A 23,793-nucleotide genomic window follows, 5' to 3' on the forward strand; every position below is an offset into this window, starting at 1 on the left:
TGAAAGTGAATGATTATGACATGGGACCGATGAAATAAGAATATGGGAGGAAACGGAAGAACCCCAGAAAACCCACGACACGATATTGTCCACTACAAACTCACATGGCCTGGCATCGAGCCAGAACACTTCGCACCAGAATTGCTCATTCTAGTACTGAGCCATCATATCTCTAAGTAAAGATGAAGTTTACTAATGTGTGTGTTTAAGGCGTCTATACAGTAGGAAACTATCACTCAATATGGACCTTAAAATTATCTACTTTTTAAGATTACTTGATAATATTCAGTGCAGTGTTCGAATGGATTAGTTCTTGGATGGTTGAATTTGAGTTGAACGTTTCTTTCAATCCGAAGCTGTATGAGATGGAACCTACTCCTTATATTGGGCTCCGAACCAGTTAGTACTCTAGTGTATATCCGAGGCAAGTAACCTCACCAAGATTTCAACCTGGGACGACACACAGAGCAAATAGTGCATTAGCAACTCGGTCATGAAGGGGAACAGTTCATAAAGGGACGAAAACTTGCGGTGTATTCCATCCTCCACTTTATCTTCTACTTCTTATCTGCTGCAATATATATATCTACTTCTTAAAATGTTGCAGTGAGCATTCTTTATTTCTTAAAATGCTGCATTGAGCATTCTCTACTTCTTAAAATGTTGCAGTGAGCATTCTCTATTTCTTAAAATGCTGTAACGTGCATTCTCTAAGTAAATGGTCTTATTGCAGCATTTTAAGAAGTAGAGAATGCATTTACAGCATTTTAAAAAGTAGAGAATGCATATTACAACATTATATATATATATATATATATATATATATATATATATATATATATATATATATATATATATATATATATATATATATATATATATATAAACGGAAATTCACATTGCGCCATTTTAAGAAAAAGATAATCCATATTGCAGAATTTTAAGAAGTAGAGAACATATACTATATACCATTTTAAGAAATAGAATCTGCACATTACAATAACAGGAAATTGAGAATATACATTGCAGTATCTTAAGAAGTAGAGAATGTCTATGATAACATTTTAAGAAGTAGAGAATGCTCAATGCAGCATTTTAAGAAGTAGAGAATGCTCACTGCAGCATTTTAAGAAGTAGAGAATGCTCAATGAAGCATTTTAAGAAGTAGAGAATGCTCAATGCAACATTTTAAGAAGTAGATATATTGCAGCATATTTAGAAGGAAAAGAAATGCATACTGCAGCATTTTAAGAAATAAAGAATGCACATCACAGCATCAAGAAGTGGGGGATGGAATCCTTTGAAGTATTTCTAGAAGCAGAACGTCAATTAGCTAATTTGTTTAATATTATTTATCCACTTTTTGTCCAACGCTTAAATGTCCTACTTTGTCGCTAACATAATATTTATTTGTACCAAAAAGTTTATGTATTCGTTGGGATTCTTAACAGTTTTGTTTTTTAATGTGTTATTATTTTAATTTTAATTTCATGCTTCTAATTTACTTTCGCTGTCTCAATGAATTTGAAAGATGACTTCGCAAAAGGTGGCGTAAAGGGTGGGCAGGCAATGGGCAAATTAAAGAGCAGGGTTGCCACACTTTATCTTTTTTCCATTCCTTTAATAATCCAAGTTATATGTGAATCGAGAAAGTAAAGAAATAAAAAAATAATGCTTCAAAGTGAAATAAGTTTTTAAATATATAGATATTACAGTTGTTTTATCTGCTCTTTCTGTTGCTAACCGTAGCTTTGCACTGAGGAAATGAGACAGTTTTCCTGACGAGACATGGATTTTCTCAATAGAAACTCATATATATTCTCGAAGCGAGACATTAATTTCACAACACATTTTTGAGACGAGACATCCTCAGTTGTTGTCTGGTGCGCATCCCAAATCATGCGTGATGCTGTAAATTTGTATGCGTTACAAAAATGGGTGATTTATTTTCAAGTTAAAGTAATGCTAGAATACTTAGGAACATTCTCTTGTAGTTAAATGTTTTTTAACTAATACAACTGTATCATACAATTGTATGTATCCGCCCAATGTAATATTGTAACGTAGGTGAAAGGTCATTTCACACACGAAAGTAAGACACTAAACAAATAAGTGTTTTATCAATGAAATGAAATCATTAGTATAAACATCTTGTTTTTATACCTTGTTGACGAAAATAAATGCAAGTGAATGGAGCTAATGTAGGAGAACACCTGAAGAAGATCCATGAATGCAATGTTGTATATCACATTCTTTCATCTCCTGGAGTCGAACCTATGACACTCATCGCCAAGTAAAGGCTCTACAATTATCCATTCAATTTCCTTGAACTGTTGGCATCTTGGATAACCTGGTTACTATTAAAATTAGGTTATTTGTTGAACATTACACATACATACTTGCCTGGATGTATACAATTAATATTGTGTACTAAGTTGGCATATTTGATCAATATGGAATCTGGAAAATTTTAAGAATCGTGACTTTTATCTCTTCTCTCTCTTTCTGTTTATGTTCTTCCAAACAGTTTTAAATTTGCATCGTATGGCATAATTTTATGGGTAAAAAAAGAATGATTTCTGTCATTTAATTTTGATTCCAGAAATGCGTTGATCTGGATAACATAAAGAAAGATTATATTTTAATATATCAAAGCAAAATGTGTATTGAGTATTAAATTACTCGTAATGTGTCTCTACTACTGTACTAAATATTACGAAACAACAAAATTATTACGTTGCAATAATCAAGGATGTGAGCGAACGACTTGTAATTTGTATGAAGTATGATCACTACTTTTTTAAGCTTTCTAACACCAGCTCTTAATTTACGATTTGAGTTCATTAACACTTAATTTAAGTAGTGTATCAATTATTTGCCGAGCAACGACGGAAAATCATTGTCCTGTTCTTTGACAGTTCACATGCAGACTAGTAGCCTATCTAGGGCTTACCAAGGTTGCTATTACAGGAATAATACTTTGTAAAAACAAATAATTTTCCACAACAACGTATACCAAAACTCGAATTATCCGGATTAATGAGCTCTGAGAGTAATCCAGATATACAGAAATTCTGATAATTGGGAAAAATCATCAGAAAAAAATTATATTGTAATATGAAAAGTTATCAAAAGACGCTTTTGTTTAATTAAAAAGTTGGCCTAATGTATGTTGAAAATAAGATAATTTCCACCACATTTTTTTTTTAAAAAAAAGAAAACAGAAAATTCCAATTAAATATGGGCCTAATGTAGATTTTAACGTCAAGTAAGAATTTCAAGGAAATAATACTTTTCAACGAGCGAATACATACAGTTCACAATTAGGAATGGCCGGAACCGGTTCCTGGTGGAACCGGTTTTCGGTTCTGAACGGATCCCGTTCTAGAAGATCCGGTTTCTGGAACCGGATTTTCGGATGCAGGTCTGGAACCGGTTCACAAGATCTGGTTCCGAAACTAGGTTTTCGGATCCAGCTCTGAAACCTGTTCCTAAGATCCAGTTCTGAAGCTACGGTGTGTGTGTAAGCTACAACTGAGTTTATTTTTCGCAAACGAGTTCTGAAACAAATGTTGTAATACAAAATCACTACTGAACATAAATAGCTCGGACTCATTCCAGCTTTCACTACTCAAGTAACTCTTACTTTTCCTGTGTGTATTTAAGTATTTCCGATGAAAAATAACCACAATAATGTATCTACAGGCAATTTCAATTCCCTGCATACCTAGGTAAATACATTGCAATGCGAAGGCAAAATTACAGCTACAGAAAAAAAACTAGCCATTTTTTGTTTTCACACTGCACTAAACTTCAGTATTTGTGCATCCTACAAATATTTTTATACACAAACATATACCTATTCACAAACATGTAGGGTAGAGTGGAGACAATTGGTACAGCAGGTCAACTGGGATATTGATTGCTGGTGCCATCTGGTGGGAGTAACGAGAACTTTTTGTAATATTGTGGATGCAGTGTCAGACGGTTGTTTTTTTATGGCATGTGCGTCGTACAATCTAACAAGCACAAAGAAGAGTAAAGCAAGAAGAAATTTTTGACAGGTAAAAATAAATCCTTTGTATTGTATTATGAATGCACTTTCCCCCCTTAGAATACTTATATATTCTTAGGGCCAATATCTATGTTCAACGTGTGCTTTTAGGACTCCAACACAGAAAGGCAATTCCATGCGCTAGGTTAAGCCAGTTTGAGTAAGGAGATGGAATTTAAAAAAAAATGGCTGTGTGTGCTCAACTGGGACATTTCGCTTGGGGACAAGTGGGACAGTGTCCCGGTGGTTGTTTACCGGAACAGGGGTAATGGTGCTGGTTAATATACCAGCACCTTTACTCCTGAACATGTACGACCCTAGCCAAAAGCAGTACTCAGAAAAAATAGGCCTACCTAGAAACGGAAAAGGATGACATCGTCTGTTCTCACGGATATTCCACTGAAGCAACAAAGGGAAACAAAGGCTGCAGAAAGAATTAGAAAGAAAATGGAGTTGCAACATAGAAAGGAAGCTCGTGCTATGAACTTGAAGCAGAACTTGATCAGGAAAAGGAAGAAAACAGAATACACGGAATTGGTCGACAGCACCTCTGAAGATGAGAATGACAATCAAACATCATCCAATACAGTGTTTTCAAATAAAGAGGAAAATTTTAGTGATAATTCGGACCTGTTTCGGACCTGCCGACTGGTTCGTATGTCGTGTGCGTTCATGAAAAACAAAAAAAGGGACAAACAGACACATTTGAGGATGGGTACTATGTTAAGTTTTACCGGCGCAAAGCTAGAACTTACCAATTTGCAGAAACATTGGAGGAAGCAGCCTTTGTATCATTAACAGATTATAGCTTAGCACATCTTCCGCTTCCATCAACAAGCTCATGTAGGCCGCTTCTCCGAGTTTATTACCTTTCCGATAGATTTGTCGACTATCTCCAGTTTGCAATAGAATAAGACTAAGTTCTGTTTTTGTAAACCTAATGGCAGTTCATTGTAAGGACTGTATTACAGGCATTGTTTCCCACTAACAATTTACTTCACATTACCATACTTTATGTTCATCGCCTTGTGACTAGTTTAATCAACCTACCTACTACTTATTAGATGCTTCCTGTTTACAGAGTTTTCAAAGGCATTCTCAACATTTTTCTCATAATTTTTGCGGATAGGTCTAAAAGTTACTTGTACAATTTTGATCACTAAGAGTAGCAATTAAAAATAGATCCTAAGTATGATGTTTCTTGTTTATACAGTCATATTTAAAACTGATACTGATTTGCTGTGTAATGTTGATTATTTAATGTAAACTCCCCATTATATACATATATAGGGATATATTACGTTGTCCCAGTTGACCCCAATAGGAATCCCAGTTGACCTGTCAATGTGGACAAATTGGACAAAATGCACTGTCGAAATAACTTAAACAAATTTTTAATGAAGTATATTTCTATTGATCTCCAAAAAATGTGGACTGTTCCCAAAGGATCAGACTTTAATATGCCGCCTTTGGTTTCTCAATTGAAACAAAATTATAGATTTAAAAAAAATCTGAACGGAAAATTGTCCCAGTTGTTCCCACTCTACCCTATATCTAAAATATTTAAACCCTTTCTGACACAAAATTCACCTTCTGTTGATTACTTTGCTACATTCTGTCATCAATCTTAATACATATGAATCAGGGATGGCCGGAACGGGTTCCTGGTGGAATCAGTTTTCGATTCTGAAAGGATCGGATCAGGTATAAAACCGGTTTCCAAGATCTGGTTCCGGAACCGGGTTTTCGGATCCAGGCCTGGAACCAGTTCCTGAACCGATTCTGGAAACCAGATATCCAAGAACCGGTTTCTCGCGGAACCAGAACTTTGTAGCCATCCCTATTCACAATTCAAAACGTTTTTTTTTTTTTTTAATGTAATTTTAAAGGAGTTTAGTGCTCTGTTTGTCCATGTGTCCGTTCGAGAGACACAAAAGTTCAACAATTACTTGATGGATCACCATCAATTCTGGCCAAGATGTAAAGGGCCAAAGGTTAGAAATCGAATTTCTTGATGGACGTGGTCTATCCAGTTGATTCCAAGAAAAGGACAGTCTAAACTCGGTCCCATGTATTCATATGGGAGTAATACGGATATCATCCTTCCTTGATAGGCTACCCACATTTCTGTTGCGATTAGCGGGTTAGTATAATGATTAGGATGCAAAATGTTAATCTGTCCGTAGAATGATAATAAATGATTTCCTACACAACAAATCAAAAGCCTTGACTATTTTCTATCAAATATTCATTCATCTTACTTAAGTTTTTGAGTGGTGAATGGGGACTGAGGGAAAATGCAAAAAATAATGTCATTCAGACTAATTTTTACGTTGTGTACAATGTTACAAATCAAATTCCTTTACCTGGTGTACACTGTAACACTATAACTTCTTATTTCCTTATATTGATCCCGATATTTGGCGATCTGGCAGTTCGGATAATCGAAGTTATACTGTATATCAAACGATGCGTAATGGATATTCAAATCATTATTTGATCCATTTTGCATACTATACTGTATATAATAAGAAATAATTTATATGATTGTCAGGCAACCCTGTCAGCGAGGTGGGATAGCTCATTCAGTGAATACGTGCAATGATCGAATGCAACACCTGTTGAACGGCAGCCTGCAGTGGGGCAGATAACACAAAGTATAAAAGAAGAAAAGAGACGACGGCGGATAATAAGAATAATAGAAAGGAAAGAAAAGAGAGGAAGAAGATAGTTAATTAGCAGCGAATCCTGTCTTGAGAAGCTTACGTCATCGGCTGTTGATTTTGTGTGTGTGTGTGTGTGTGTGTGTGTGTGCGGTAAGCACTTCTCAAGAGTTATCTGTCTCCCTGCCGACTACTGACGAGGACGATGATGAGGATGCTACGGGAGATGTAAAAGATTAAAAAAAAAGCTTTCCATTACATAGTTCCATCGTGCCCCTCTGTCCTTTTCTCTCTCCCTTCTGTGAGGGGGATCCACGTCAATTCTTTTTCGTTGTTGTGCCGAACACAATGAAGCTTAGTTCGTCTTTTAAAAAGAAAGACGGGGGCGACCAAGGTACCGGGTTCATGGACCTTCACCGTCTATGAAAGAAGATTCTTCTTCTGTCTTTCATCTCTTGGCTATTCCGCGCAGTGTTTTTCGAGAGTTACCGTTAATGGAGTGCTTCAGAAATACTGAAAATGAAATGCAACTGTTCAGTCAAGATGTATATGTATAGACATATTTTCATCACTATAAATTATGTCATGTCAAGTAAAATATGTAGTTTTAAGGGTTCCTCATTGCGCTCCCCAACAAATTATTGAAAAATTTTACCACGAATGGAGAGAAGATGAATTTTCTTCTTGTATTAATAATATCTTAATAATATTTTTTTTTTTAATTTTTAATAGTAATATATATATATAAAGTCAAATGTTGAATCGTCGTTTGATACGCCCTGTAGAAAACGCTTCTTACAAAAATGTTATTAACGTGTTATTAATACAGAAAGAAGAATTTGCCTTCTTTCCGTTCGTGGTAAAAAATTTCAATATTTTATTCACCGTTTTCTACCTAGTGACATTTATAAGTTCTAAAAATACCAGCACAAGCCCTAAGGTTTAGCATTTCTGTAGTTAAGGACTTGTGATGCTCATGACTTTTAGGTTTTCTGCATGATGATCGTTTCTAGGACTTATGCAGCTCATGATTTTTAGGTTTTCTGCATGATGATCATTTCTAGGACTTTGCAGCTCATGACTTTTAGGTTTTCTGCATGATGATCGTTTCTAGGACTTATGCAGTTCATGATTTTTAGGTTTTCTGCATGATGATCATTTCTAGGACTTTGCAACTTATGACTTTTAGGTTTTCTGCATGATGATCGTTTCTAGGACTTATGCAGTTCATGACTTTTAGGTTTTCTGCATGATGATCATTTCTAGGACTTTGCAACTCTTGACTTTTAGGTTTTCTGCATGATGATCGTTTCTAGGACTTATGCAGTTCATGATTTTTAGGTTTTCTGCATGATGATCATTTCTAGGACTTATGCAGTTCATGATTTTTAGGTTTTCTGCATGATGATCATTTCTAGGACTTTGCAACTCATGACTTTTAGGTTTTCTGCATGATGATCGTTTCTAGGACTTATGCAGTTCATGACTTTTAGGTTTTCCGCATGATGATCGTTTCTAGGACTTATGCAGTTCATGATTTTTAGGTTTTCTGCATGATGATCATTTCTAGGATTTTGCAACTCATGACTTTTAGGTTTTCTGCATGATGATCGTTTATAGGACTTTTGCAGATTATGATTTTTAGGTTTTCTGTATGTTGATCGTTTTTAGGACTTTGCAGCTCATGACTTTTAGGTTTTTTTGCATGATGATCATTTCCAGGACTTATGCAGCTGATGACTTTTAGGTTTTCTGCATGATGATCATTTCTAGCACTTTTGCAGCTGATGACTTTTAGGTTTTCTGCATGATGATCGTTTCTGGAACTTATGCAACTCATGACTTTTAGGTTTTCTGCATGATGATCGTTTCTAGGACTTGTGCAGCTTATGGTTTTTAGGTTTTCTGCATGATGATCGTTTCTAGGACTATACATGCCACTTATATCTATACATGCCACAAGTGTGTCTTACATAGTAAAAAATGAGGTAAACCTCTTTTTCTTATTCCTATACTCTGAAACATTTATTTCTTCCTGCAATAAATTCCATTGTTGTAACCGTGAAGCTAAAATTTCTGCTTTGCTTTCTAGTAGGTGTAAATCCCTGATTAGATCACTTAGCTCTTCTTGAGTGAGTCTATGTGGTTCACTTGGGAAGTCGTTCGAAGTACTTGGTTCAGGAGCTACAACTTGTTGATCATCATCGGAAGAAAGGTCGTATTCTTTGTGTGGGTCAAGAATAGGTAGTCCTTCTCCATGTGGAACTGGGCGCATTGCAGAAGGAATATTGGTATATTCCAAGGTCGATGGCTCCTCCTAACCAAGTCGGCTAGAGCTGTTCGCTTAGTTGAACCGAGCCGAGCCGGTTGACATGACCACCGGGTTAGGCTTCTGCTTCGGCTCAAAAATTCGACGATGCAGGTCTCAGCCATGATGGTTAGAACTAAAGTATTGTATACTGTATACTTATATTGGTGCTCACGACACTTGAGGTTGTCTCGTTATAAAAATCTATTGTCGTCTCGTTATCGAGACGAGACGAGATACACTAAAAGTACCCCACGAAATGTACTAAAAGTACGAGACGAGATGCAACCCTGTAGTGAACAATACTAAAAGTATTCTACATTAATGTTTACTTTTCTCTTGGCTTTCGTTTTCCAGTCTAATCAGGCCATGATTTCAAAACGACTTAAAACGAGCTGAACGAGGAGCCATTTATTAAATTCGACTCGACTCGAAACTCGACCTCAAAAACAGTGACTCGGCTCGGAACTCGACTCGAGAAGATTATTTTTAACTCGACTCAAAACCGAGTTGAATTCGAGTCGAGTCGAGTTTTAGCTCGACTCATGCAATTTATATTAAAATAATAATAATTGATATTAAAAAAACGATCAACTGTTGTTTGTGTTAATGTCAACTAACTATATTGCTCATGTTAGGTTAGATCTTAATTTAATAATGGTATGATGACAGTATAATTGTCAGAAAATCATCATAATTTTACAAAAGTATTGTGATATACGCTATGTTTTTTTTAAAGTTTAACGCTCTACGGTTATGACTTTTTGGCTGAAAGAAACGGATGATTAATGAAAGTGAATTATTTTGAAATTAAATTGTTCATGCTTTCCCACCGGGAATCGAACTCGGGACCATGTGAACCAAAGGCGCACGAGATAGTCACTAGACCAGCGGGGAGAGCCAATGATGTAGACTAGTTCCAAAGATAAATTTTATTTGATAGTTAGTAACAAATTCATTTACATATGTCAAGTTGTTTAATTTTAAAAATCAAATTCCTAACAGAATTTTCTTCGTAAAAGTAATAAACAACGTGCTTAGAAATTAGTACTTTGTTCTATGAACATTTAATTTTCTCGTTTCACTTTTGTATTTCAGTAACTTGTCTGTTCCATTTATGCCAATTAGAAGTTCTAATTAAGCACCGTTCGCGATTTCTTGAGTATGTGTGTGTGATTTTACTTTTCTTTTCAGTAATAATTTAAAAGCTTCAGCTCGGAAACACTGTTTGTTTAGTTTCAGTCATCCCGAAGCATCACTAATCAACATTCTTTTAGCCGAAAAATTTAAACTTGTTTGTGAAGGCATAATTTTGTAATTTGAAAGAAAAGAACAACTAAAAGATTTCCAATTATCGTTTAATTTAACCATCTTCTCTCTCTTTCTCTCTCTCTCTCTCTCTCTCTTTCTCTTTCTTGGTGGCTGATGTGCGTGGGAAGTGAGAAAATAAGAAAGATTTCCCACGATATACTCTCACGCAAGGGATTCCATACATGGGGAACGCCCTCCCTGGCATTCGGTCGCTTTCTGATCTTGTCCATGTGAAGCTTATAAACTGAGAGTGTGTTGAGAAATATCGATGCTCTAGAGAGTATGCAAAGTCCATCCACAAGGAACACGAAGACATAGATATACAGGTGTTGAGGAAAGGCGTCATAATTATCACAAGCATTTTCTCATTACTGGTAGGCAACTTGTCCCAAAACTTCTATGTTCTTTAGAGCTTCTTCTTCTATTGTCCAATAAGTTAATCAATTCATTATGACGTGAAAATTATGCTTTTAACACCATTGATCAATAGAACCTTCTTCTCTTTCATCTTTTATCATATTCCATTTCTTCTATCACATCTCTAATAATTCCTTCTCAAATAATAAGTTCATACCTTCTATCATATCATTGATAATTTCTTCTCAAATAATAATCCCATACCTTCAAGCACATCACTAATAATTTCACCTCAAATAGTAATTCCATGTCTTTTATCACGTTCGTAATATTTTTCACGGATTCCATACATTCTATAACATCCCCAATACTTTTTCTCAAATAATAATTCCATATCTTCTATCATATTACTAATAATTTTTTTTCAAAAATAATAATTTCGTACCTTCTATCATATTATTAATTTCTTCTCAAATAATAATTTCATACCTTTTAAAACACTTCTAATATTATTTTCTCAAATAATAATTCCTTCCATACATTATATCACATCTTTAATATTTGTCTCAAATAATTATTTCATACCTTCTATCATATAACCAGTAATTTCTTCTCAAATAATTATTCAATACCTTCTATCACATCACCAATAATTTCTTCTTAAATAATAATTCCATACCTTCTATCACATCACTAATATTTTATTCTCAAATAACAATTTCACACCTTCTATCACATCACTAATAATTTCTTCTCAAATAATATCCTAATCAGTTTATTTATTTATTTTTGGATTTCAAAACTATGCTATGGATAAGTATGGGAAGTCTTGTAGAACAAGTGTATCTGTCTATCTAGTGACAGGTATCAAAATAAAACCAATAAAAGATAGTGAGAAACTTCTTTTTTGGTATGGATTCCGTGTTTCAAGAATAGGTTTCATTTTCGATAGCATCCCTCTATTGCAACCAAAAGTGATAGATTTACAACTTCCGGTATTAATTTTGAGTCCTCGTAGCTTGTAGCTCTACCGTAATTTTATAACATGAAACGAAAGTGTATCTTTCCAACTATTTGCAGCATTTCCCTCTCGCCAATCCTTTCTCATTAGTCTGTATTTTTGTTTAGTTAAGTTTCTCCACGATTACATTTTCGATGCTTCCTTATGTTTAATTTTGCTTTCCCCATTGTTCATGTTTTCGTCCCGTACAGTACAATACAATACACGAAACAGTTCATGACTTTTTCCCGCAACTATTCAACTATCCACAAATTGCGCTATTCTTGCTTTCATTTCGGATATTCATTAATCTGAATGTTATCAAGATACCTAAAATAGTAATTTTTTCTTACTCTACTATTATACAATCCGATTTTCACGTTTTCCTTCATTCTAATCACAGTTGCTTTCTTTTTATTAATACCATTTGTCTATATTCTCTATATTCTTCACGGGTTTTCCTGAAATTTTGATAGAAGTATTCTATGATTTTTTTTCTTTCAAAGTTTGCTATCGTCGATAAAACGAATATAGATAATGCTTCTTTCTTCTGCTGCAGTACTAAAAGAATGAAGGGAGATCTTAATTTGTATTTTGCTTTGCCTTTGATTGTCATGATTCCAGATTTGATTTCCCCCTCAGTGTTACGTGAGTACAGAAGTTAACCATGAAATCAAACCAGATTCATTGTAATATATATATATATATATATATATATATATATATATATATATATATATATATATATATATAGATATAGATATAGATATATATATATATAGATATATATATATATATATATATATATATTTAAATTGTCTATCATCATTACAATTCACTCTCATACACCCTATTTGCACAATGACTCAACCCTCCCTGCTGACTAGCATGGGTCTTTGCCGCACGTTGTCTTGGGTTCAATTTCCACTGGGAGAAAACAACATATTTAATTTTGTAATTATTTACTTTCATTAATCATCCGTCGCCTTTAGCCTAAAGAACATAACTGTGGGACGTTAAAGTAAAAACTATATTTCATATTCATTTCATAATTTGTGACTCACAATCTACGTATTCAACATAATTTGTAACTTACAGTGTATTGATTCGATAAAATTTGTAACTTATAACCTATAGATTCGATACAATTTGCAATTTACAATCTATACAGATTCGATACAATTTGTAACTTACAATTTACAGATTCCGTACAATTTCTAACTTACAATCTACTGATTCCATAAAATTTCTAACTTACAATATACTGATTCCATAAAATTTCTAACTTACAATCTACTGATTCCATAAAATTTTTAACTTACAATCTACTGATTTCATAAAATTTTTAACTTACAATCTACTGATTCCATTAAAAAAAATTCAACATAATTTGTAACTTACAGTCTATAGAGTCGATATAAGTTGTAACTTACAATCTACATATTTACTTATCTTAACCTTTGTTGATGTTATTCGAGAAGGAAAGAGGAAGTAAGCAATAGTGAATGACCGTCAATTCTGGCTCCACTATTGGTCTCAATTTAGAACCAGCGATGGATGATGACGTATATCCGTGACTATCAGTGATATCATCAGAACTGAAAAAGTGCACATCATTGATTTCACTTGTTTTCCTGTCCTTTTTTAAAGAAAAAATCTGTTGCTGTAGGCAGGAGGTGAGTTGAACAGAGAGAGAAAGGAGTGAAGCAGAAAACGAGTATGTTATGTGTGTGTATGTGTGGTTTATCAGATGTGATGATGTTGATGTCTATATATATATAAACTACCTACTGGGCAGCATGTTAAACTGTATAGTATATAAACAGAAGTAGGGCACATGCTGTATGTGAACATCGAGTACAAGGGTAATCACACGATATAATCTCTTTCGCACGCATCTCTCCTCCCCTCTTGTAATTCACCTTTTCAATCGCTTCACGTATCAAGTGATTTTCACTTTTTGAAAAAAAATAATAAAAAAAAAGATAATCTCTCCACCAACCTCGCCCTCCCTTTTCTCTTAGGCTATGTTTATGTTAAACTTGATTTAGCTGAATGGATGAAATGTCCGGTTTTGTACACTCGCATTTCTGTCACTTTACGCTAATCCGTGGTCGACTATGTATATTATTGCTTCCAGAAATTAACACTTTGATTCCTATCGACTCTAAATATACATTAATTTTCGCGAAGCTTAAGTGTCTAACAATGTATATTTACATCACTCACTTTAAAATTCAATCAAAAAATATTATTATTTTATGATTTGAGTCATTTATTTCGACCTTTTTTTTGTCTTGTAAATGAGAACATTTCAAATATACAAAGGATATATAGCTTGAATTATTCCATGAAATATTTATGTGTAGGTGACTCTTATATTTCATTAAATTCCAACTTTTTCTAAGAAGCCAGTGCTTTCTAAGAGGCTTCCCAAATAGGCATGTTATTAGAATTAAAATCTCGTAGGAATAAGAGGATCCCAAGTTGCAATTTTGTGCATGTTTATATTTAATGTGGTAAGAAAATAATTTTCATTGGTAACTTTCTAACTTTTCATTTGATAAAATATAGTTTTGCTGAAGCTTTGCAATAATTTTTATTGCTTAGGATTAAAATTTGTCCGAAATAAGGGGGTAAATTTACTCCATAGTAACAAAAATACATAAATAAATCTACAGATCATTTTTAAAAAGTGCGATTTTTATGAGGGAAAGATTTTTATTTTTTTAAAAAAAACTCAGAATTCTTGTTGTAAGTTGAGATCGAAATGAATAAGGAGCAAAAAGATTAATTCACTTTATCTTAAGAAACGAAACAACTAACCAGAAGTTAGCTTTAGAAATGCCTCATTTTCATAAATCATGACGTGTGCTTGCTTCCCTTTGAGGGTTCGCAATAGTACCTATTGGCTGGGTTTTAAATAGGCCACGGATAAAAAGATGAATTCACATCCGTTTTAGAAAATATTTCAGGATATTCTTTTGTAGGAAACAAGTGGTAGTGTCACGTGTACATCACGCGAAGAAGTTTGTTTGTATGACATGATGTTTTCTCAATTATTATGGAAACCGTAAGATTGGTATAGATTTCTAAGATTTTCGATTTTAGTAGATATATATTAGAGGGGAGTTAAAATATATTCTTGGGACGGTTAATTGGTTGCAAGAAAACTACTTTTCGCAGTTTTTACTTTATATAGCGATTAACGTTGAAACGAAACCAGAAGTGGTTGATTTTTACTACTTCCGGTTTGAATAGAGGGTTAAGAGAGAAGATGATACCTACTCTTAGAACGCCTAGATCATTCCAAAAGATATCACTTCTAGTTATCTCTTATTGCTTTTGCTTCATGTAGATCAATATTGTAACCGGAAGTTGTAGTAAATTTCTATCACTTTCGGTATTAGTAGAAAATTATGGATGGACATGAAATGCATACTCGGAATGCTTAAGAGGCCTCATCACAGCGAAATTAAAATACCGTTAATTTTACAGTAGTTATGTGATATCTTCAAATAGATACAAAGATAATCGAAATGTGGAACAAAAGCGCCCTAGACAATATTATTTAACATAAGATACCGTTAGCACGACTCACTTATCTGCTTTCGATTTCCAGCCAGTTTGAAATTCGGCATTTACTTTCGCGTTTCTAAATGGCTGCAAACGGAAAGACTACTAGATGACTCGTGATAACGATACCTTATGCAAAATAATATTGTCTAGGGCGCTCTTGTTCCACTTTTTGATCTTTTATCTATTTGAAGATATCACGTAATTACTGTAAAATTAGCGATATTTTAATTTCGCTGTGATGAGGCCTCTTAATCGAACGTAGGAAACGGCTTCTCGCTTTACCAACATATCCTTTTTGTCGGTTGGATTGACAGAAGTATGGACGGAGAAGGCAACTTCTTAAAGAAAGTATAATAATGAAACATAGCGTGTGTTTAATTTGCACCTTACTTTACGGGCAAATTCCCCTACTTCATGTTTTTGGAAGAAAAATCCTTACACTATAATGAATTGACACTATTGTTAGAAGTGTTTGCAAATTAATTACAGTAGTTCATAAATAATTAACATATATTTCGTATGAGTTAATGGATGAACTAGTGATTAGCGGTGTTCCTAATCTTACATAGTTTAAATTATGGATGTTCAAATAGGTGAACTCTTTAAGTCGAAACATTCCACTCCTAAGATTTTGTGCTTTCTCCCTCTTTCTTCTGTAGCTCCCTCCACATACACACACACTTGGACTGTTCTGGTTTCCCAACCTGCAGCACCACTTGTAAAAGAGCTGCATTATGTTTGTTGACATTTTCAATATTTGTATTTAAAAAAATAACTAAGGAAAGCTTGATTACATTTAGTACACAGTACAATAAGTAACTCAGACGACCTCACATGACCGTAATGTATTCTATATCTTTAGTATTTCCCGTCAGTCAGAGTGTGTTGACATCTACTTTGCTGCATACTTGTTAGATGGCATTCTATTGCAGTCCTTTTCTCTCATAATTTGTTGCGAGATTGTGACACATACTCAAATATGGTCAGATATTGAAGTGTGTAGTGTGACATGGTTTATCCATCTTAAGGCTAGTTTTTTTTTTTTTTTTTTCGAATTAGATGTGCGTTTGATATCAAACTTTGAGAGAGAAAAATCATAGAATACTTCTATCAAAATTTCAGGAAAACCCGTGAAGAATATAGAGAATATAGGCAAATGGTATTAATAAAGATAAAGCAATGGTGATTAGAATGAAGGAAAATGTGAAAACCGGATTGTATAGTAGTAGAATAAGAAAAAACTGACTATTTTTAGGTATCTTGATAACATTCAGATTAACGAATATCCGAAATGAAAGCGAGAATAGCGCAAATTGTGGATAGTTGAATAGTTGCGGGAAAAAGTCATGAACTGTTTCGTGTATTGTATTGTACTGTACGGGACGAAAACATGAACAATGGGGAAAAGCAAAATTAAACATAAGGAAGCATCGAAAATGTAATCGTGGAGAAACTTAACTAAACAAAAATACAGACTAATGAGAAAGGATTGGCTACACAAAATTTTATATAGGACCTACATACAACATGAGCCGGACAAGGAGTTTTGTTATACAGTCCACCATACAGCCCCGATTTGTTAGCCAGTAAATTTCATCTGTTCAGACCATTGAAAAAATTAAAATGTAATGAAGTAAGTATTTAATTAAATGTCCCACACTAATCAGAGGTTTTTCAATCTTTTTCATTGGATTGCTACCATAAGTTGCACGTACTTCTACCCTGGTCCCCTTCTAGTTTCCCCTTTTGTGCCATCCAGCAGCGAACTGCGTACCCCAGGCTGAGAAACCATGCTTTAGAATGAAGGAGATGGATGATTAATGAAAAAGGACTATGAAAGAATTAGTGGGAGGAATCGAGAGAAGCCGAGAAAATTCACGGACTTGATGTTATCCATCACAAAGTCTCGTGGCCTGGGATCGAATTATGGACTCCTCACGCCAGAGGTGAGCGCTCTCCACCATACTCTCTCTACAGACCCAGAATCACCTCTGGCATGTGACTAACGACGGCGAAGAAGCTTAGGTAGTCGTCATGGTATTATTTCAGAAACTGAATCTCATTTCTTCTATGATGGAATACGGCCTCGGTGTAGTTGCAGAAAATGTTCAGAAGACAAGTATGGAGACTGTGGATGGAAATAACATATATTAAGAGTATTATTTATAACTACATGTGTACGAATTGAATACATTTACGCCATTAGAGGCCTTGTTACTTTACATTTTCGGATTCTGAAAGTAACAGCTCAAATGATAGACAAAGAGCGCCCGCCACCTTGAGACATCCAGAGAATAAGAGAGAATTTCTCTGTTGTAACAAAGCTCATTATGTGAAGTATAGTTGCGTGAAGGAACCTTACCTTTGTTTTCTCCCTCTTTGATAAGTGTTTATGTATATGAGTGTGTGAGTTGATTGTTATTTTGCTCCTCTTCTTCTTTTTTTTTGAAGTGTTGCCAGATGACAACTTGAATGAAAGTTTTATATACATGGCCATCGGGCGGAAGAACATTGTTGAGAAAGAAAAGAAGAGCAAATGACGATCCGGAAGTCTTCCGGTGCTTTGGGAAGAAAAACGTTGCTGAACTCTTTTGACAGTGTTTCTGTTTATTTATTTATTTATTTATTTATTTATTTATTTATTTATTTATTTATTTATTCTTCTGTTATGTGACTGATGAGTGGCTAAGGGTGAAGAGAAAATGTGTACAAATGTGTTCCTAATTAAACTGACATTATGTCCGACCTATGGTTGGTATAGCTACAATTGAAAGGACAAGAAATTGAAGAGAGATTGAAAAAAATAGATGCTTATCAATGGTGATGCTTAATTGAAAGAAATTGTGTAAGAGAACATCTCTCGCTTTCGCAACTTTTACGAGACTAATCGTACGAACGAACTTTCACTCAATCATTCTTCTAGTGACATCTCCTGCTCAGATAATCATGTTGCTTTGACAAGTTAGTAGAACAAACCTATCATTGATAAATGATATACTTGTCATGTTGTTTGTTTACGACACAGCATTTCAATACCGCCATGGCAGCAAATATAGAAATTAAACTTTACTCCCACGACTAATAATACTCGTACTTCATAGGCTTCAACCAACGACATTTCTTAGACATACTAACAACATCGAATATTGATACCTGTTCTTTTAAACTTGCGTGATTGAAACTCTATCTAATGTTCACATTCTCTTTGTGCTGTCATTTGCTCGTTTGTTTGTTAAGCCATACCAAAAAACAATGTCATACATGTCAATGTACTTTTTTTGGGCCTTTTACATGTATCTTGGATGTTCTTCCTAAAACATTTCTGAAATGAAATGAAGTCTTTTAATTTTACGTCGCACGATTATGCCGGCTAGACTAAAAGAGACAGCGATGATGATAAATGAAGGAAATGGTGGAATAAAGAAAGTGGGAGGAAACGGAAGAACTCCGAGAAAACCCACAAACACGGTGTTTGTCCACCACAAAGCTTAGTTGGCACGAACTGGGATCGAATCAGGAACCTCAGGCATCAGAGGTAAACATTCTACCACTGAGACACATTATCACGTCTTGAAGATCTGTTGTTTATTTGAATTAATGATCCAACTATCTGTAAAAGATCCTCAAAACATCTGGACATCTGATGTTATAACGAACATTTTACATCAAAGTATCACCCAAAAAAGCTTAGTATCATTACGAAAGTTAATCTACCACTGCTTTATTGTTTCGATGAATTAAGAAAGCTTCAGAGAAAAGAAGAAAGATATGAGAACTTTGTAAACAACAATAAAATTCATGTTCTTTGCTTTATATCACGTTTGAAATTTATGTCTTCATTAATACTATTACCTAAAAACGTGAAGATGGACAAAAGAGTAAACCCCAAATAAACCTTACGAAGCACCTCTTCTTCTTATTATTTATGTTATCTTTATTATTATTATTATTATTATTATTATTATTATTATTATTATTATTATTATTATTATTATTATTATTATTATTATTATTATTATTATTATTATTATTGGTTAAAATATAAATACATAAGAACAAGAAAAAGTTGCTCATTCTGGTTTCGGTTTAAATTTACTTGAATTTCAGCATATAAGGGAAAATTTTTCTAAATTGATTATTTTGAGCAATCAAATTTAGGTCATTTTTGACCAGCATATTTTGTACTTGTAGATATAGATATAGATATAGAACTTGTTATATATTAGGCTTTCTACCCAATTAATTTAGAGTGGTATTTGTATTTATATAAAATTGCGTTCTTGATCCATTAAAAACAAACAAACAAACAAACAAAAAAAAACAAGTTAGCCTGCCTAGAATTTCTAGTTGTGTACTGGTAACCAGGCGCGCAACCAGAGGGTGTCTAGGAGAGCCTGGCCCCTCTAAACTTTTCGTAGCCCCTTCAGACCTCAATACAAAATGATATTATTAATAAAAAAAAACACAATTTAGATATTTATAAGAGAATCTTAATGACTTGGCTCCCCCTAACATATTCATAGTCCCCCCCCAAAAAAAAACTCTGTGGCTGGTTTCGGGCCTGCTGTGAACTCATATTATTACTTTACATCTGAGTTTAGTAGTACGTGAAGAGTCACCGCTTATATTTTATTTTCACTTTCTGACTGATTAATTCGACAAATCAATGCGTGAATTATATGAAGTATGTCGTGCGCGTCACACAACAACAATTTATTAAACCTCGCAGCGTTTGTTTATCGTGTTTCTGAATGCAATTCGTGTTTGTTATCTGAATGCAAATAAAGTGTATTACTGTTGATGATAATAGGGTTTTCACAGCTTATTGATACTTTTCGATTTATTTTTTTTTTTTTAGCTCCTTCGTGGCTAAGCGATTAGCGTATGCGCCTTTAGCGTGGGAGATCCGGATTCGATTTCCTGAGGGAGCTTATGAGGTTCGGACTCCAGGTTAATCAGTAGGTCTCGTCTCATATAGCCTCCCTGCTGAAAGGGACGTTAAACTCTAAATCAAATCAACTCAACTTTTCGATTTTTTAAAGAAGAGATATCGTCTAAAATTTTGCTCGACAGTCAGCCCCTGGATATTAGACAACCCATTTCACTTAGAAATAGAAGTGGTTTCATACGAGAAAGGCTTCATCTTTATTGAAAACAAAAACTTTTTTTCCCCTGTTGTTTGTTAGGATTACCCAGTGAACCTTACAATATTGTTGTTAGTACGTTTACCCATCTGTTCACCTTTCCGTTACTCCGCACCATAATTCTTGAACGGATGAAAATTTGTTAATTCTGTTTTTGTACTAGACAGCTAGAGCGGTTATGTGAGCCAAGTTTGTTAATAGAGTAATCTGTTAACAAATTAACATATAACGAAAACTTTAACGGTGGCTATCTGTAGCCCACATCCCATACATGTAAGCGAATTTCCTCTTCCTTTTTCAAACTTTTATCACCCTTAAATTCAATCACCAAAAGTTTTTTTTCTAATGTTGTAACATTATAAGTGTGGTTTCAACTTTAGCTTCAATTATTTTCTTTTACTTTCAGGCTTTGGAGTTCTATAGTCCTGGAATGGATTTCTTCCAAGTTCACCGAAGCGGTAAGTTGTTTTACGAATTCTGAAAAAGAAAGGAAAAAAGAATATACCAACAATTAAAATATTAATATATTATTTTGCATGAATGAGTGCACTGTCTTGACGTCACCTACGTTTCCCTTCAAGGATTAAAGTTATTCTTTCATATAAGGTAGTCGATATAGACAGGTAGTCGAGGTATAAGGTAGTCGGACCAAACAGTATGTATCAGGACTTGGCTTACCCATTAATGAACTGAATCTGTGGTTCCACTCTTCAACAGAACGATTCGTTCGGTGTTGTCGATGCAAACATGGAGATGTCAATAAAGGAGTTGCTCAATTGCTGTTCTACAAAATAATCTAAAAATCTAAGTCTTTCATGATGTGCTATATCTTTCATAATGCAAAGCCAGCTCGCATCGAAATCGTCCTCAGGGAGGACTGCTAAAGCAGAACCACGCATTCTTACGCAGAACCTCACCTCTGGAACTGATTTGCTGCCATTTGTGAGTCTTAATTCCTGAACCTTTCTCTCTGATAAATGTTTTCGGAAACTGTCTTCGTAGAAGTATTATTGTGGCTTGCACGAAATCCAATTTGATTATTCTCGGATTCCAATCATTAATAATATTAGCCTTTACCCAACTGAAAAATCTCTGATGCGTCTTACTCTCCCTTGCTGGTCAGAAGATGAAGATCAAAGGAACAATGTTTGTTTCCTCCAAGTCTGAAGTCTGCACGTATGTATGTATTTGTGTAAACTGCAGGCTACAACACTTAAAAGTTCCTGTCCATTACTTCCAACCACGACACAGGCAGTACATATATCAGCCGTAGCATTAACTTCTCATTTTTATCAGTGTTCTGCTATACGTATTACTTCTGTACTTAACTTTAAAAAAGTTGATTCTTTTTCCTTCCACAACACTACAAAATATTTGGAAACGACTTTTATACACAGTAGGACACTTTACACATTACCTACTCTCTTTAAGCACCCTCGGATGACACTTATTCACCTCCTTTTAGGTACTTTTTTTTTTCAAGTATGTCCCAGTCTCAGAGGGATTTGCAGAATGTGATAACATGTTTGCAGAATATATTTTCGAAGTGTTTGCAGCGAAGGAGTGTTTTAAATATGTCACACTAGACATTATTTTTAAGAATTAACGCTTTTCGGAAACACAAAGCACAAATTTTAAACATTATTTTATCTTTTTTTTTTTTTGTTAAAAACTGTTCTAAAAGTGTTTAAATGATGTTATATTTTTTACAGTGCAGAAATATGTGTCTGACTTCCTGAAGAATGATAAGTCAGACACTGTGACTCGGACGTCACAGTTGATATCTGTTTTTCCTTACTAATAGATTCATTTGCAAAGTACAGAAAATCAATAACTCCAGCAATGATTAATTTCAAACAGCTTTCTTCACTCCCCTCTTTCTTGCTACCCTTGTTTAATATTGCTAATGTGCAGTATCTGATTTTTAATGCTTCCTATGTGTTCTAGTATTTGAGTTAATTATTGTGTATGGGCATGGAAAATACCTTCATGCTTTTTGGCACACGTTGCATGATGGGTACCGTAAATCTAAGCGAGAGTTTTGAACAGTACCACAAATGACCCCAAAAAACTGGTTTTATCGTTGCGTCGCAAATGTCCCGTACTCTAAAGGTCCCGACAGGCATAGATTTTTATTTCTAACATTAAGGAATCCACTGTGTTCATTTGTTTCAATTTGAATGCATAAATTTAAAATGCGTTAAATGCAAGGCAATTGAGTTGCCTGAAACAACTTTGTTGCCTCAAAAGAGCAAAAATAGTTCTTTGAGTTTAAACTATTTCTACAAATTATGTCTAAACACTGGTCGCAAATAGTTCCAGTACTGAGATTCTGGAAATGTTCATGCCGTGCGCTTCCTAAACTTCCAGAATTTGCTGGTGTCTATGGATTTGATTCTGACAATTAACAATTTAGAATCTGTGGAATAGGTCAGAGGCACATTCCCACTATACATCTGTGCCTCCAAAACTGAGTGTGAGGGAGGAACGAGTCACTTCAAAAAAGAATGAAAGAGGTCTTCGATAAGGATAGTGTAGGCCACTGAGAAAAATAAACTGTTATGTTTCTCCATTTGAAAGCGAATTCTTAATTCTAGGAATACGGTACTAGGGAATCAAGGGAAGCATTAAATTTTCAGGATTTACGGAAGGAGATGCTAAGTAAGAATGGAGACTTAATGTTGTCGACATGAATAGTTAGCATTCTCCTTTCCAATCAGGAAGTCTCGAGTTCGAATCTGGCAATTGATGTTTTTCCTGTGTTTGTCCTCACTGTCAGCTCTAGTGAGATAGCGCCTTTGAATGTTAGTCCTGGTCAACTCATTTCCACACTAGTTGTTACTATGATAATATAACATTGTACTAGTTTTTTTTCTAATGATGATCTATCTTAACCGAAGTTTTCTGAAGCTTTTTTCCTCACTCAGAGGCCAAATTAACAAGAAATATCGTAGATATTTCCATATCATTAGTTTTCTTTCTTTTTTTCTTTTTTCCAGAATGTATCGACATACAAATTATTGAGTCCACCTTTTCTTGAGGAAATGTTTATGGCAGTCATATCAAAACTGGCCCCTCTATGACGTAGGAGCGTACACGATCTTAGAAAAGCAGAGAGAATCACCATAAGAAAAGAAGGGAAGGGAATGACGTAAGAGAACAAGTGTTATCCACTTATTGAAATCGGAACTGATAAACTTATCGGCTTCTGCTAGGATATTGGATCCCTATAATTTGAAAGTTTATGGTAGTTTCACACAGTGAAACAAAACTCACACACATGAAACCTAACCACTGTTCCATGGAGTTCACACCACACTCTGCTACACGTTTGGACTTGTAAATAAGGTATGGTGTGCGGCGTTACCCAAAAATAT

General features: G+C 34.5%; 1 protein-coding gene across 1 annotated transcript in view; it reads left to right on the top strand.

Annotated features, from left to right (window-relative positions):
* LOC145694786 (metabotropic glutamate receptor 3-like) overlaps positions 1 to 23,793 on the top strand; it is a 393,182-nt gene that overhangs the window by 155,164 nt on the left and 214,225 nt on the right. Inside the window, exon 3 of the mRNA XM_081771423.1 lies at positions 20,823 to 20,874. The gene's annotated coding sequence lies outside the window, so the exon portion shown is untranslated. The remainder of the gene's footprint in view (positions 1 to 20,822; positions 20,875 to 23,793) is intronic.

This window comes from Thermobia domestica, chromosome 9 (genome assembly GCF_964235325.1).
Source record: "Thermobia domestica chromosome 9, izTheDome1.hap1.1, whole genome shotgun sequence".
NCBI classification, from domain to species: Eukaryota; Metazoa; Arthropoda; class Insecta; order Zygentoma; family Lepismatidae; genus Thermobia; species Thermobia domestica.